The following is a 17,741-nucleotide window of genomic DNA, read 5'->3' on the forward strand; positions in this document are numbered from 1 at the left end:
CTAATGTTGGTGGATTCAGTAGAGAATAAAGCAAATATTTTAGTAGGGGAGACAAACAATAAACTAGGTAAATAGGCCAAGAATACTGTAGAGTTAAGGAGAAAAAGTAAGAAATAGGGACCCTTATAATTAATTATTTGGTAGATGCCTGTCTTCTCTGTGAGATTCAGAGACCATGCATGACACATTCAGAGCTATATGTCCAGGACCTGGCAGGGCCTGGCATGTAGTAGGTACTCAGTAAATATTCATTGGATATACTCTTGCTTTTAAAAACACATAACTTGGAGGCTGGGTGTGATGGCTCATGCCTGTAATCCCAGCACTTTGGGAGGACAAGGTAGGAGAACTGCTTGAGCCCAGGAGTTCAATACCAGCCTGGGCAACATAGTGAGACTCTGTCTATACAAAAAATACATAAATTATCTGGGTATGGTGGCATTTGTGGGTGGTCCCAACTACTTGGGAGGCTGAGGTGGGGGATTGCTTGAGCCCAGGAGGTTGAGGTAGTAGTGAGCCCTGATAGCACTACCACACTCCATTCTGGGTGACAGAACATGATCCTGCCTCAAAAAACAGAACAACAAAAAACCCCCAAACCTTAGAGTCATTAACAGTGTAATTGATACTTATTGTTTTGCTCTAGTCAATCAACAAGAGTGTGTTCCAAGGATCATCCTTATGGAGGAGATTCAGAAAAGAGGAAAGAAAGGGAACTATATTAGTTGAATTCTATTAGATGCTGGGAACGGTGCCAGATGCTTTATATCAACTATTTTGTTTGTTACTTTAACAACTGGAGCTGGACAGTATTGCTCCTCTCATGTAATTAATTAATTTATTGACAGGGTCTTGCTTTGTTGCTCAGGCTGATCTTGAATTCTTGGGCTCAAATGATCATCCTGCCTCAGCCTCCCAAAGGGTTGGGATTACAGGTATGAGCCACAGAACCCAGACTCTCTTTTCTCATTTTAAAGATGAGGGATTGAGGGTATTTTTCAAAGGTTTATTAAAGATTGTCCTGGCTGGGCGCAGTGGCTCACGCCTGTAATCCCAGCACTTTAGGAGGCCGAAGTGGGAGGAGGCCGAAGTGGGAAGAGGCCGAAGTGGGAGGATCACAAGGTCAGGAGATCGAGACCATCCTAGCTAGCACGGTGAAACCCCGTCTCTACTAAAAATACGAAAAATTAGCCGGGCGAGGTGGTGGGCGCCTGTAGTCCCAGTTACTCGGGAGGCTGAGGTAGGAGACTGGCGTGAACCCAGGAGGCGGAGCTTGCAGTGAGCCGAGATTGTGTCACTGCACGCCAGCCTGGGCTACAGAGCAAGACTCCATCTAGAAAAAAATAAATAAAAAGATTATCCTTTAACTAGACTAGCAATTTCAGTTTCATTTTTATCTTTAGTATAATTTCCTGTCACAAAAATTTTTGTCTCTGAACTTTTCAATTAAAGTTATGAAACTTCTTCCTTATGTTTGGACTCACTCTCCTCTTGTTTTCAATTTGACAAGCATTCATGTAGCACCTGCTTTAAAAAAAGTAGAACATACAGTAGCTACAAATATGAGCACAAAAAAATACCTGCTGTCCAGTCAGGCAGTTTCTCTTATGAGTAGTAATAATTGATTTATATTTTTAGGTTGAAATTTTAAGGAATACAACCTGAAAACAACTTTTCCATAGTTCTGATTAAGCTATGTCTTCTCATCCAGATTAGAAAGCTATGCTATTTAATATATAGTTGAACATTATAACACAGTGTTGACTAAAGTTAAAAAACATTGGCAAGATACAGGAAATCATCAACCACAGAAAGTATATGGGGTTTTCCCGATTTCAAATCATTCTGGCTTAGTTAATGTAGAGAGAGTTCAGGGAGTTGATGTGTGAGGTCACCTTATGAAGTAATAGTTTATTATAAATTTGTGCCTGGAAGAATAAAAAAAGTTGGAGGTGATACAGCAGATTCTGGAATTTTTTGAAAGAAAGATGATGGCATCTGGTTTTAATGCATGAAGATGTTAGAGTTAAGAATCTATATGGGTGGTTTATTGTGATGGTGGTAGTAATAAAGCAATACAGAAAGTATGTGTGTAAACAATTTTAATTGCCCTCCATTTACTCGCATACTCAAGAAAGTGTCATTTGTCTTTTCTGTGGAGAATAAGTTCTATCTAGCATGATTTGGGATGGAAACTTTTTGGTTTACAAAATATTTGAAGGGGGTGCGGAGAAGGAAATATTTCCCACACAGTATCTTTATTAAGCCAAGAGTTCTCAGGTAATATGTTAAAAATGATGACCTCTAGAAGAAAAAGGTCATGTTAAATCATTTTTTTTTTGTCTCCATCTCATAAAAAAATGACTGACATATGCTAACAACTCACTACATATCTGTTAGTTTCATAAATAATTCTATGTGACACAGCTGTTCTCCAAGCATGCTCTAGGAAACACTAGGCATCTAAATCAGCTCAAAATCATCTACGGATAAAAGATTCATTCAAAGTACAAGACAGATCAATGGATTTTAATGTAACAATATGAAAAGTTTATTTGTGTAGTTTCAGACTCCACATTGCACTATACCTTTAAGAAACTCACTATTCAAATTTTGGTGTAGTATCAAAGAATATCTGTAATTATCTAAAAAGGCTACTAAAACAATCCTCATCTTTCCAACTACATATTTATGTGACGTTAGATTTTTTCATGGACTACAACTAAAGCAATATATTAAAATGGATTAAAGAAGCAGATTTAATAATCCAACTATCTTTTTAATGGATACATAATAGTTGTACATGTTTATAGGCTATATATGATATTTTGATACTTGCATACAATGCATAATAAACAAATACAGATAATTGGAATATCCATTATTTCAAACAATTATTTCTCTCTTTCTTTCTTTCTTTCTTTCTTTCTTTCTTTCTTTCTTTCTTTCTTTCTTTCTTTCTTTCTTTCTTTCTTTCTCTCTTTCTCTCTTTCTCTCTTTCTCTCTCTCTCTCTCTCTCTCTCTCTCTCTCTCTTTCTTTCTTTCTTTCTTTCTTTCTTTCTTTCCTTCTTTCTTTCCTTCTTTCTTTCCTTCTTTCTTTCCTTCTTTCTCTTTCTGAGATGGAGTCTTGTTTTATCACCCAGGCTGGAGTACAGTGGCACAATCTCCACTCACCACAACCTCCACCTTCTGGCTTCAAGCGATTCTTGTGCCTCAGCCTCCCAAGTAGTTGGGACTACAGGCGCAGGCCACCACGCACTGCTAATTTTTGTATTTTTTTTTTTTTTTTTTTTTTTTAGTAGAGATGGGGTTTTGCCATGTTGGCCAGGCTGGTCTTGAACTCCTAACTTCAAGTGATCCACCTGCCTCAGCCTCCCAAAGTGCTGGGATTACAGGCGTGAGCCACTGTGCTCAGCCTCAAACAATTGTCATTTCTTTGTGTTAGAAATATTCCAAAGGTTTTATTCAAGCTACAACTAATTGTTAACTATAGTTCTATTGTGCTATTGAACACTAGAAATTATTCTTTCTGTTTTTGCACCCACTAACTAAACTCTCTTTGTCACCTCTCCACTCACCTTTACAGTCTCTGATAACTACCATTCTATTCTCTACCTCTGTGAGATTAACTTTTTTGGTTCTCACATATGAAGGAGAATATGCAATATTTGTCTTTCTGTGCCTGGTTTATTTCACTTAACACAATGCCCTTTGGTTCCATTCATGTTGGTGCAAATAACAGGATTAATTCTTTTTTATGGCTGAATAATATCCATATATATTTATAAATATACATATATCACATTTTCTTTATTCATTTATTCTTCAATAGATACTTGAGTTGATGCCATATCTTGGCAATTGTGAATAGTGCTGTGGTAAACTTGGGAGTGCAGACATCTCTTCAATATACTGATTTTCTTATTTTGGGTATATATCTAGCAATGGGATTGCTGGATCACGTGGTAGTTCTATTTTTAGGTTTTGTAAGGAACCTTTATAATGTTTTCCATAGTGGCTGTACTAATTTATAATTCCCACCAACAGAGCAAGAATGTTAGCTATTCTTTTATGCACCCTCCTCAGCATCTTCTATTTTCTATCTTTTAGGTAAAAGCCATTTTAACCTGGGTAAGATGATACCTCATTGTAGTCTTGATTTGCATTTTTCTGATGATTAGTGATGTTGAAGATTTTTCATATACCTGCTGGCCATCTCTATGTCTTCTTTTGAGGGATATCTATTCAGATCTCTTGCACATTTTTTATTTGAATTATTTGAGTTTTTGCTATTGAGTTGTTTGAGTTCTATATATATATTCTAATTATTAATCTCATCTCAGATAGTTTGCCAATATTTTCTTCCATTTTATAGGTTGTTTTTTCACTTCGCTGATTGTTTCTTTTGGTGTGCAGAGCTTTTCAGCTTGCTGTAATCCCATTTGTGTAATTTTGCTTTTGTTGTCTTTGCTTTTTAATGACTTACCAAAACAAAATTTGCCCAGACCAATGCCCTAAGGTGTGGTTCCCCCACGTTTTCTTCTAGTAGTTTCATAGTTTCAGGTCTTGCATTTAAGTCTTTAATACATTTTTATTTGATTTTTACATAAGGTGAGAGATAGGGATCTAGTTTCATTCTTCTGCATATGGCTATCCAATTTTCCCAACATTATTTATTGAAGAGACTGTTCTTTCCCCAATGTATTTTCTTGGTACCTTTGTTGAAAATGAGTTGTCTGTAAATGCATTGGATATATTTTGGGGTTTTCTATTCTGTTCCATTGGTCTATGTGTCTACTTTTATGCCAGTACCATGCTGATTCAGTTATAATAGCTTTGTAGTATAGTTTGAAATTGGGTAGTGTGATGCCTCCAGCTTTGTTCTTTTTACTCAGGATTGCTTTGGCTATTTGGGAGCTTTTATGGTTCCATACAAATTTTAGGATTTTTTTTTCTCTATTTCTTGAAGAATGTCATTGGCATTTTGATAGGGCTTGCATTAAATCTGTAGATAATTTTGGAAAGTATGGATATATTAACAATATTAAGTGTTCTAAACCATGAGCATGAAAATCTTTACACTTTTTAGTGTCCTTTTCAATTTCTTTAATCTATATTTTATGGTTTTCTTTGTAGAGATCTTTCACTTCTTTGGTTAGACTGATTCCTAGAAATTTTTTGTAGCTATTGTAAATGGGATTACTTCTTGATTTCTTTTTCAGATTGTTTACCTCTCTTGCCATTTTTAATGTTTATTTTGTATCCTGTAACTTTACTGAGTTTGTTTATGAGTTCCAATACTTTTTTTTTTGGTGAAGTCTTTAGGTTTTTCTAAGAATGAGATTATGTTATTTGCAAACAAGAATAATTTGAGGCTGGGTGTGGTGGCTCAGGCCTGTAATCCCAGCACTTTGGGAGGCTTAGGCAAGCAGATTGTTTGAGCCCAGGAGTTTGAACCAGCCTGGGCAACATGGCAAGACCCTGTCTCTACAAAATAAAAAAATAATTTGACTTCTTTCTTTCCAATTTGGGTGTCTGCCCTTTATTTCTGTCTTTTGCCTAGTTACTTTGTCTAGAACTTCCAATACCATGCTAAATAAAAGTGGTGAACATGAGCATCCTTGTTGTGTTCCAGATCGTGGAAGAAAGGCTTTCAATTTTTCCCCATTTAGTATTATAGCTGTGGGTCTGTTATATATGACCTTTATTGTTTTAAGGTATGTTTCTTCTATATCCAGTTTGTTGAGAGTTTTTGCCATGAAGAAATGTTGAATTTTATTGAGTGTATATTCAACATCTATTGAAATGATCATATGATTTTTATTCTTGATTCTGTTAATGTAATGTGTCACATATGATCTGTGTTTGATGAACCATCCTTGCATCACTGGGATGAACTTACTTGATTATTGTAAATAATCTGTTTAGTGTACTGTTGAATTTAGTGTGCTAGTATTTTCTTGAGGATTTTTACATGTATGAACATCAGGGATTGGCCTGTTGTTTTCTTTTGTTGTGTTGTGTCTTTGTCTAATTTTGGTATGAGAATAATGCTAGCCTTGTAGAATGTTTGGAAGTATTCTCTCCTCTTCAGTTTTTTTCTGAAGAGTTTAAGTACAGCTGATATTAATTCCTCTTTAAATGTTTGGTAGAATTCAGCTGGAAAACCATCAGGTTCTGAGCTTTTCTTTGATGGGATACTGTTGATTACTGCTTTTATCTTATTACTCATTATTGGTCTGCTCAGGCTTCCTAATTTTTTTGTAGTTTAATCTTTTAAGGTTGTATGTCTCCAGAAATGTATATTTTTTTCTAGGTTTTCCAATTTGTTGGTGTATAGTTATTCAAAATAATTCCTAATAATCCTTTATAGTTCTGTGGTATCGGTTATAACGTCTGTTTTTTTAATTTCTGATTTTCTTTGAGTCTTCTCCTTTGTTCTTAACCTAACTAAAGATTTGATGATTTTATTTATAATTTCAAAAACCCAACTTTTCATTTTGTAAATATTTTGTATTTTTTTCAGTTTCAATTTTATTTACTGATATTTTTGGTATGTTTTTATTCTCTAAATCGTTTACTTTTGCTTGAATCTTTATTATTTTCTACTTTCTGTTAATTTTGGGTAAAGTTTGCTCTTCCTTTTCTAGTTTCTTCAAGTATAAAGGTAGGTTGTTTATTTAATATCTTTCTTCTTTTTTAGTGTAGGAATTTATTGCTATAAATGTCCCACTTAGTACTGCTTTTGCTGCATCATGTAAGTTTTGGTATGTTGTATATTCATTTCATTTTTCTTAGGATATTTAAAAAAATTTTTTTTAATTCCTTCTTTGACCCAATATTTGTTTGAGTGTGTTGCTTAATTTCTGTGAATTTGTGAATTTGTCCATTCCTTTTATTGCTGATTCCTAGTTTCATTCCATTATGGTCAGAAAAGATACTTGCAATGATTTCAATCTTCTTAGAATGTGTTAGGATTTGTTTCATGATCTAGCATTTGATCTCTCATATTGAAAAAAAATGTTGGGAAGAATGCCTACTCTACTGCTCTTAGGTGAAATGTTTTGTATATGTCTGTTGGGTCTATTTGGTCTATTGTTCAGTTCTGCTATTCCCTTATTGATCTTCTGTCTGGATAATCTATCCAAAATGAGAACGAGATATTAAAGTCTCCTGCCATTATTGTATTGCTATTTCTCCTTTCAGGCTTTAATGTTGGGTGCATATATAATTGTTTTATCTTCTTTTTGAATTGACCCTTTCATTATTAGAGAGTGACCTTTGTCTTGTGATAGTTTTCGACTTAAAGCCTATTTTCCATGATGTGAGTGTAGCCACCCCTGCTCTCTTTTGGTTGCCCCTTGTGTGTAATATCTTTCTCCACCTGTTCACTTTCCAACTATGTGCATCCTTAAATCTAAAGTAAGTCTCACAGAAACCATATATCTGGGTCTTGTTTCTTTATCCATTAAGCCACTCTACGTCTTTGGGGGATTTAGTCCATTAACATTTGAAATAATTGATGGGTAAAACTTACTATTTTGTTAATTATTTTCTATTGTATAATTTTACTGTTTCTTCTTCTCATTTTCTTTATATGTGGTTTGATGATTTGTTTTCTAATAGTATGCTTAGATTCTTTTCTCTTTATCTTTTGCATACCAGTTGTGTATTTTGTGCGTGTGTGTGTGTGGTTACCATAAGGCACATGGTAAACATTTTATAGGTATAGCATTCTGTTTTAAGCTGATAATGAGTTAACTTCAATTACAGATAGCACCTCTACATTTTACTGCCCCACTCCAACTCTATGTAATTGATATCAGATATTACTTGTTTCTATATTGTGTCTCCATTACAATTTTTTTCTGTGGTTATACTTATATGTAATGTTTTTGTCTTTTAATTTATATACTAGTGTTAAAAAATGTGTGCTATCATTACAGTATTACAATATTCTGTATTTGTCTTTATTCTTAGCTTTACAAATGAGATTTATAGTTTCATATGCTTTCATATTGTTATTTAGGACTTTTTTATTTCAGTTAAACTCCCTTTAATACTTCTTGAGTGAGAGGTCTAATGGTGACAAACTCCCTAATTTTTTTTTCTAGGAGTCTTTGTCTCTATTTCATTCTTAAAGGATAGTTTTTCTGGGTCGAGTAATCTTGGTTGCCAGTTCTTTCTTGGTACTTTGAATATATCATCAAACTGTCTCTTGACTTGTAAGGTTTCTGCTGATAGTTGTGTGGGGGTTCACTTATACGTGACGAGTGACCTTTCTCTGCTGTTTTCAACATTCTCTTTGTCCCTGACTTTATATAATTTTATAATGTTTCTTAGTTTAGGCCACTTTAGAGTCAATCTATTAGAAGATTTCATAAATCTGGATTTTTTTTCCCTTCCTAGACTTTGTAATTTTCCACCCATTATTTCTTTTCCACTTGTTTGTACTTTCATTGTTTTATTATTATTCTTTAAGTGGTGAAGTCAAATTTAATTTTTTTAACTTTTATTTTAGATTCAGGGGTACATGTGAAGGTTTGTTATATAGCTAACAATAACAATAATTATTTCTTTCATTTTACTAATTTTGGGTTTGGTTTGTTCTTGCTTTTATAGTTTCTTGAGATATATCATATTCTTGTTTATTTAAATCTTTTCTACTTTTTTGACATGGACATTTATTTTTATAAACTTCCCTCTCAGTACTGCCTTTGTTGTGTCTCATAGGTTGTGATATCAGGTGATTCCATTTTCATTTGTTTGAAGACATTTTCAAATTTTTCTTCTGAATTTTTTCATTGCCCCATTGGTCATTCAGGAGCATATGGTTTAATTTCTATGTATTTGTTATGTTTCAAAAGTTCTTGTTAATGATTTCTGGTTTTATCCCATTGTGGCCAGAAAAGATACTTGATATAATTTTGACTTTTTTGAATTTACTGAGACTTGCTTTGTGGTCTAACATATGATCTATCCTGGATAATGTTCCACATGCTGCTGAGAAGAATGTATATTCTGTATCAGTAGGAGAAAATGTTCTCAAAATATCACTTAGCTCCTTTAGGTGTAGAGTGTAGTTTAACTCAAATTTCTTTGTTGATTTTCTGTTTGGATGATCTGTTCATCATTGAAAGTGGGTTGTTAAAGTCCCCACTATTATTGTATTATAGTCTATTTCTCTCCTTAGATCTATTAATATGTACTTTACATAGTTGGGTGGTCTGGTATTGGTTGCATATATATTCACTATTGTTTATATAATGAACTTGTCTCTTTTTACAGGTTTTGCCTTAAAACCTATTTTATCGAAGTATAGCTAGCTCTGCTTTTTTCTTTTTTGGCTTCCATTTTTGCACAGAAAATCTTTTTTCATCCCTTTACTTCCAGTCTGTGTGTGTGTACATATATGAGGTGAGCTTCTCATAGAAAGTATATAGTTGAGTATTATTTTCTAATCCTCTCAACTAGTCTATGTCTTTTAATTGGAGAATTTATTGCATTTATATTCAATGTTATTATTGATAATAAGGACTTACTATTGCCATTTTGTTACTTGTTTTCTGTTTGTTTTGTAACTTTTCCTTTCTTCCACTCTCACTGTTTTCCCTTGTGGTTAAGTGATTTTCTCTGGTAGTATGTTTTAATGCCTTATTTTTATTTTTAGGATATTTATTATAAATTGTTGCTTTATGGTTACTACGAGGCCTATAAAATTATCTTATAGTTAAAACAAGTCTTTTTATCAGCAGATAACTACTTCACTTTGATCATAAAGTAAAGAAAAGAAGCAAACACAAATAAAAACTTAAAAACTTTACAGTTTAACTCCACGTCCCCATATTTTGGCTTTTTGTTCTCTCGGTTTACAGCTTTTTACAACTGCATCTTTCTTAACAAAATTTTGTTGTTATTATTGTTTTGATAGATTTGTCTGTTAGTCTTCATACTAAAGATATGAGTGATTAACACACCACAATTATAGTATTAGAATATTCTGAATTTGTCTCTATATTAACTTTTACCAGTGAATTTTATACCTTCTGATGTTTTCTTGTTGCATGTTAGCTTCCTTTCAGACTGAAGAACTCCCTTCAGCATTTCTTGTAAGACTGGTCTGGTGGTAAGTCATATCCTCAACTTTATTTTTCTCAGAAAGTCTTTATCTGTTTTTCACATCTGAAGGCTAGCTTGCTAGATACAGTATTCTCATTTGGCAGTTTTTTTCATTAAGCACTTTGAATATGTCATGTCACTCCTTCCTGGGTATGATTTCTGCTGAGAAGTCTGTTGCACAATGAACTTGAGTTTTTTCATATGATGGTGCTTCTTTTATTACTGATTTTAGAATTCTCTCTTCAACCTTGACCTTTGAGAGTTTGGTTATTATATGCCTTGGTGTAGTCTTATTTGGGTTGAATTGATTACATAATCCTTGACTTTTCTGTACTTGCATATTTATATTTTTCTCTAGGTTTGGAAAGTGTTATTGTATTATCTCTTTAAATAAGCTTTCTACCTTTTGCCTGTTTCTCAATTCCCTCTTAAATGCCAATGACTCTTAGGTTTGCTCTTTTGAAGTTGTTTTCTAGATCTTGTAGGCATATTTCATTTTTTAAAAATCAGTTTTTCTTTTTTCTTCCCTGACTGTGTGTTTTTAAATACCCTATGTTCAAGCTCACTGAATCTTTCTTCTACTTGATAAATTCTGCTGCTGAGACCCTCTGATACATTTTTCAGTTCAGCCAATGTATTTCTGAGTTCTAGGATCTCTGTTTTTCTTTAAAATTATTCTAATCCCTTTGTTAAATTTGTATGATAAATTTCTGAATTGTTTCTCTGTGTTATCTTGGAGTTCACGGAGTTTCCTCAAAATTGCCATATTGAATTGCCATATTGAATGCTTGATTTGAGAGCCCACGCCATTGCCCCATTGCCTGTCACCGGATCCTTGCTCTGTCCATTTGGGGAGGTCATGGTTTCCTGTTTGCACTTGTGACTTATTGATATACATTTCTGTCTTTGCACTAAAGGCTTAGTTATTGATTCCAGTCTTCACTGTCTGGATTGCTTTGATCTTTCTAGGCTATGCATGTTTAAAGATTCTGTGTGGTTTGCATGTTGAGTTCCCTTAGCCCCAGATTGCTGCCTCCTTTTTGGCACTAGATGGTGCCCTAAGTCCAAGTTTGCCATAGCTCTCAAGAAAGTTTGGAGAACTGCCTGTGTCAGATGGGGGACTGTGTGGTGGGAGGAGTCTCAAAGGAGATTCCTTGGTTGTGTGGGGAGGCTGGGTAGAGGTTTGTGTCCTGAGGACCCATGAGGAATGCGTCTTAGAGCATGGTGCTGCTGAACCGTTCTTCTGGTTTGGTATCTCTTTTTGCTGAGCTGAAGAGCAGCCCTACATTTTGCACCCTGGGGTTGCTATCCCTTCTCCACTCTTTCTTTTTTTTCTTTTTTCTTTTTTTTTTTTAGTCTAGCCGCCTATAGGATATTTCTCTCTACAGGCCCTTGTGATGCTTCTTGAGTTGAGGCAGGAATGGCAGTCCTGCTATAAAAACCCCAAGATGGTGGGGAAGCCTTCTGTCTTGCCTGCCTTGATCTTGCTTTTTCCAGTGTTGAAACCATAAGTCTAAAAGGACTTTTCCATGCAGTGCTTGGCAACTTAGGTAGGGGAAGCATATCAAAGAAACTGAAGTTCATTTCTCTTACCTTCTGCTTGTAGTTTTCACTTTTCTGTGATCTCAAAGATCATCACAGGCCCAGTTATTGGTTACTGGTGATGATAATCTTGGTACTGGATAGTTGTTTTTGGTTTTTTGTGGGGAACATTGAAGCTAGATTATTTCTATTCTCCCAGTTTGATGACTGTCATTTATTAAGCCAGACATTAATGAGATTTTCAAAATGCAACACAATGCCTTGCCTCTCACTAAATTTTTCTCTCTCTTTCTTTCTCTCTCTCTCTTTCTTCTTTCTTTTCTTTTTCATTTTCTCTTTCTTTTTTTCTTTCTTTTGTTCTGTCTTTCTTTCTTTCTTTTCTTTCTTTCCTTTCTTTCTCTCTCTTTTTCTCTCCTTCCTTCCCTCCCTTCCTTCCTCCCTTCCTTCCTTCCTCCCTCCCTCCCTCCCTCCCTCCCTCCCTCCCTCCCTTTCTCTTTCCCTCTTTCTTTTCTTTCTTTTCTTTTTGTCTTTTGTTGCTGTGGTCTAGTCTAGAATTTCTGGCCTCAAGCAATCCTCCCACCTATAATCCCAAAGTGCTGGGATTATAGGCATGAACTACCACATCCAGCCTCACTAAACATTTTTTGTTTAGGTAAATGCTTTTCATAAAATACAGTATTTAAAAAATATGTTATTTATACCAACATGCAATAAATATATTATTTTGATTTTAAATGAATTAGAAAATACATATTTTAAATATTTCATTTTAATTTCTAGTATATACACAAGTTTGTGTGAGTGCATCCCACATAAGCAAAAGCATTTTAAAATTTATTCAATGATTTTTAAGAGTATAAAAAAGCCCTGAGACCAAATTTTGAGAACTACTGATATACTTCATAAATTTTACATGCATTGTTTCAATTTAACCTCAAAAAACAGATTTGTGAAATAAACAGGTCTAATCTTATATCTTATTCTGAATTGTTTAATGCTTTATCCTCAGTGCTTGAACAGTGCCTGTATATTCTAACTGCTCAATAATATTTGTTGAAAGAATAAATATAAGGAAACAGGTTTAAGGAAATGAAGTCAATTACTACTATGTACAAAGACCTGTGCTAGGTCTTGTTTTATATTCATCATTTCATGTAATTGGTATGAAATTAAATGATCAAGAAGGTATTGCTACCGTATTTCACAGATGTGCAAAAAGTGGCCTAATTCCTGTTCTAACAAATTATTTCTTTCAATAATTTCTTCCAATTGAAATCAACATGGAGAAAAAGTTATCAGTGAATGAAATTATCATATCTTCTTTCCAGGAAGTTATTGACCACGCATTTATTCACTGAGGCAATGAAGTTTTGAGTAAGTAAATTTTTTTGTAGTTTATTTTTAACTTAGAGTAAATGACTGTCTCAAAATTGCTTGAATAATAAAATTCAGATTAATCAAATAGATCTTTGGAACACATGACTCATTAAAAGATGGCTGTACCTGAGGTACCAAGGCCCACATTTCCACAGCTCTTTCTGAAAAATTTTCTTCTGGCACATAGTTCTTGCTGCCTTATGCTACATGACCCTCCCACAAGCCACTATTGACTGATGAATTGAAACCTGACCAGGGAGAATCAATCAATGTGCAGGTCAAGCCAAGCTAATCAGATCCTTTTTCTGAAAACATTTGCTCTAAGTGATCAAAGATTGTATCTCTGAGGTCTTTAGTAGCTCATGGACGCAATATTGCCCATAGGTTGTGTTTTTAGTCATGGCTATATTTCTTTGTTACATTTTATTTTATTTTATTTTATTTTATTAATTAATTAATTAATTTTGAGACAGAGTCTCACTCTGTCACCCAGTGTAGTGGCGCCCAGGTTGGAGTACAGTGGCATGATCTCAGCTCACTGCAAACTCCGCCTCCTGGGTTCAAGCGATTCTCTTGCCTTAGCCTCCTGAATAGCTGGGATTACAGGTGTGTGACACCATGCCTGGCTAGTTTTTGTATTTTTAACCCACCCACCTCACCTTCCCAAAGTGCTGGGATTACTGGCGTAAGCCACCATGCCCAGCCTATTTGTTACATTTTAATTACACCTTTTCACTTTATGCATTTATGTCTTCTGCCTGACTCATGAAGGCATTTATTTTTAGGGCTTCGGATCTATTAGGATGTTATTGGGAATTAACAAGTCTGTGGCTTTAGGGTCTAGTAGCCACATTGAGTTATGTGCAGGACAACTGAGAAAGAAGGATAAGACAGAAGGGAAAGAGACAAAAAAGAAAAAAAAAAAAAAAAGGAGCCAGAGCTTGAATCTTCATAATAGGTGAAGGTTGTAGTGTAGCCTTGGTTCTTGACAGAAGTTCCAGCTCCATCAAAATTTGATTTTACTTTATTTCTGTATTTTGAGAAATGACGAACTTCTTTTAAATTATTCCAATAAACATGACTTTTTTATGTTATTCAGAGCAGGAATTGTTATCTGTACCCAGATACATACTAACCTAGCTAGTGACCTTTATTTTAGAGAATAATATGGAATACTATGACAATATGCAATAAGGTAAACAAATTTTACATTCTGTCAGTCATGGAAGTTATTTGTTTTACTTTTCTAAAATGTATAGCTCATTATTCTGTTTTACTTTTGATATTCCATAATAATTTTCTTATTCCAAAAAGACTGAATTTAGTTTCATCATTTCCTCCAAAGCCCTTTCTTTCTTTCCTCCTATTTGACTTACATAGCTTGCTTGCTTTCTCTCTTTCCTTCCTTTTTTTTGGAGTCTTGCTCTGTTGCCTAGGCTGGAGTGCAGTGGCACGATCTTGGCACACTGCAACTTCTGCCTCCTAGGTTCAGACAATTCTCCTGCCTCAGCCTCCCAAGTAGTTGGGATTACAGGCATGTGCCACCACACCAGGCTAATTTTTGTATTTTCAGTACAGCTGGGGTTTCACCATGTTGATCAGGCTGGTCTCAAACTGCTGACCTCAAGTGATCCACCAGCCTCGGCCGCCCAAAATGCTAGGATTACATGAGCCACCGTGCTTGGCCTGACTTACATAGCTTTCTGATCCATACTTTTCTTTTTAGTGGAATAGCTTTTCAACAAATACTTAAAATAAAACTATAAGACTTTATTTTTAAAGATTCACTAATCATAAAAACAAAAGCTCTTATACAACTACCCAATAGGACAGAAAATATGTGGATATGTAATTAGAAATCATAATGTTGGGTTTTCATGTGGCCATCTCCTGCCTTCCCCAAAACAGTTCAGCTCATGTAGTGATATAATCTTCTTTTAGAAAACTAGTCATTTCATTTTCTAAGCCGTTTTATGACCAGGCCTAGGAATATCAGGAACCTCAGTGTTTCCCATGAGTGTAGAATATTAGACTAGATGATGCTACTGTAGCTCAGTAATCTGGTTGGTTAAAACTAAGATGTGGGCCACCTGTGCACCAATATTACTGCAGCCTGATTAGGCTTCAGCCTCGGTCTCTTGCTTAGTAGTCAACTTATCTGCTGGTTCTAGAATTCTTGCTAAGACTCATACTTCTGGAAGCCTTTTGGTAAAATGCTACTGCAAGTAATCTGAAAAAAATTATTAATATTTAAAGTACATATCATTTGACTCACTGAAGCAAATCCTAAGAATTTCTTTGACAGAAAGTAAAATTGAAGGAATCAAAGAAATAGGTACAAGGATATTCGTTATATCATTATTTGAATTGCTAATGTTACCTGGTTTCCAAGTAACCATATTCTTCAGGTCTTCTTCCTACCTCTGTTTTTCTTTGTCTCCTTTGCTGGATCCTTCTTCTTTTACCTCCAGGCTCAGTTCTCAGCATTGGTCTCTATGCATTTTCTCTTGTGATACTAACCAATTCCATTACCTTTTCCCAGCTCCAACCCTAACCTCTCTGTAGAGCTCTAAACTCAAGAATCTATTTGCTTTCTTGTTTCCATTAGAATTTACTAATTGCCAAACCAAACCTGTCATATCCCAAGTGGACTTCTGAATTTTCCTCCCTTCTAAACTTGCATCTTCTCAGTTACTCACATTTCAGTTAAAAGGTGTTACCAATTAACCATTCGCTCAGAATCCAACCTGTGAGTTATCTCTGATTCCTGACTTCTTCTCCTCCTCCTCTATATATTAATCAATCAGAAATATTTATGAGCTTTATCTTACATTTTTGTCCTCCTTCATTGTTCACAACACTCATTGCTATCATTTTTGCCTGAGTCAACAATGTCTCTCTTATAGGTGACTGTAATAGCCCTTTAACTTATGTACCTATCTCTACTCTTGACTCCAGAGAGTTCTTTCTTTGTAGAGCAGCCAAAGTGCCCTTTATAAAACATCAGACAGATTGTTTTATTTTCCTGTTTAAGAAGTTCCAATATCTTCCCATCACCCTTAGAATAACATCCAAACTCTTCTATGACCTTCTTGGCTCTGCATAGTCTGCTGACCTCTGACCCCATATCCTGCCACTCTGTTACTTTTACATTATACTCCAGCCACAATGAACTCCTGCAGTCCTTCAAACTGTCAACTCTTGCATCATTCATATTTCAGTTCAAATGTTACCACCTCAGAGAAGGTCTACTTAATCTTATTTACCCAATAGCCCCCATTCCCTAATTCATACTGTCTTCATAGCATTTATTAATTTTATTTTATATTTATTTATTTTTATCATCTGCATCTGTGCTCTAGACGATCAACTCCATGAATGAAGTAAGGTCCTTGTTTGTCTTGCTTACTACAATATCCCTAGTGGTTCAAATAATATGTGACATACAGTAGTTTCTCAATAAATATTTATTAAATAATAAATACAAAAACAACAAAACATACAAACAAGACCACAAATATCAAGTGAATTAAGGCATGGTTAAATAAAATTATGGTATAACCATCTGTGTCAGTCAGAGTTCAGTTAGAAGAAAGAAACTACAACAGTAATTTGAATGGAGAAAATTTGATATGAAGAATTACTAATGAGTAAAAGGTGATTAACTACTACTAAAAAGAAGAAAGAGAACATAAAGAAATGTAGAAGTGGCAAATGCAGAAAGCATCTCCTATTCTTTGGGCTGAAGGAGAATGAAAAAGGACTGTACTAAGACATTAGAAGAGCTCTCCTCCCTCTGCCCAAGACTGAGATTCAGGTCTGTGCTGAGAGTGTGACTGCCATAGAAACATGCAGCCTGCTGATGGTAAGAAACTTGCTGGGGGCATGACTACAGCTTGCCCACAGGATCAACTTGCTGGGTGGCAAAACACTTGTCGGTGGGTCTATGAGGTGAATGGCTAAAGTGAGCAGTACCAGGCCTCTTCCAGGCCATCAGCTGGCTGCCATGCCAAAAGCAGCAGGCTGAAAGCAGTAAGGAAGGCCCCTTTCTCCAAATCTGGCCTTGCAGTGTCTCTGCAGCACTTTCTACTGACTAGGCCTAACATTGAGGTGAATGGTAAAGTTGAAATGTTTAAAGAAGTAGCTCCAGGTTCACAAAACATGGAAAAGAAGAGTGGATGTGTTGAAAGGCAATAAATTGATAACCGGCACACTATACTGTGAAAAGAATGTGCATCTATTAGAAAGGAAATGTTATAGAATATATACAGCATATTTCAGTTTAGGGAAGCCAATTTCTCAACATATTCTTATTTCTGTATAAGCAAATGAAAATAAGAAGCATACATATCTCCCAAACTGTTAACTGTCAGAGTAAAATTAGAAGCCAAAAGTGAAGAATAGTAATGTTACTGTAGACACTCTTGATGTATTGAATTATAACAGTGTGTATGCATTACTTTGGAAATGCCTACAAAATGCAGCAGGCTTCATGTTTTGCCAACACTAAAGCCATTCTTCCTCTTTTCTGTATTGGAAGGGTCTCAACTCTGTTTGAAATCACACCATTCTTCTTTAATTTGAATACATCTTGCATGGTGTATGTAAATCAAAGTGGTCTCACTCTGACCCAATTATGACCAATGATATGTATGTAGTAGTAACTGGCTGAAGAAAGACTTCTGTGAAAAATTTCTATCATC

General features: G+C 35.0%; 1 long non-coding RNA gene across 1 annotated transcript in view; it reads left to right on the top strand.

Annotated features, from left to right (window-relative positions):
• LOC144340797 (uncharacterized) overlaps positions 1-17,741 on the top strand; it is a 129,375-nt gene that overhangs the window by 31,802 nt on the left and 79,832 nt on the right. The window contains exon 3 of the long non-coding RNA XR_013417145.1: positions 12,990-13,035. This is a non-coding gene — a long non-coding RNA (uncharacterized LOC144340797). The remainder of the gene's footprint in view (positions 1-12,989; positions 13,036-17,741) is intronic.

Source organism: Macaca mulatta, chromosome 1, assembly GCF_049350105.2.
Source record: "Macaca mulatta isolate MMU2019108-1 chromosome 1, T2T-MMU8v2.0, whole genome shotgun sequence".
NCBI classification, from domain to species: Eukaryota; Metazoa; Chordata; class Mammalia; order Primates; family Cercopithecidae; genus Macaca; species Macaca mulatta.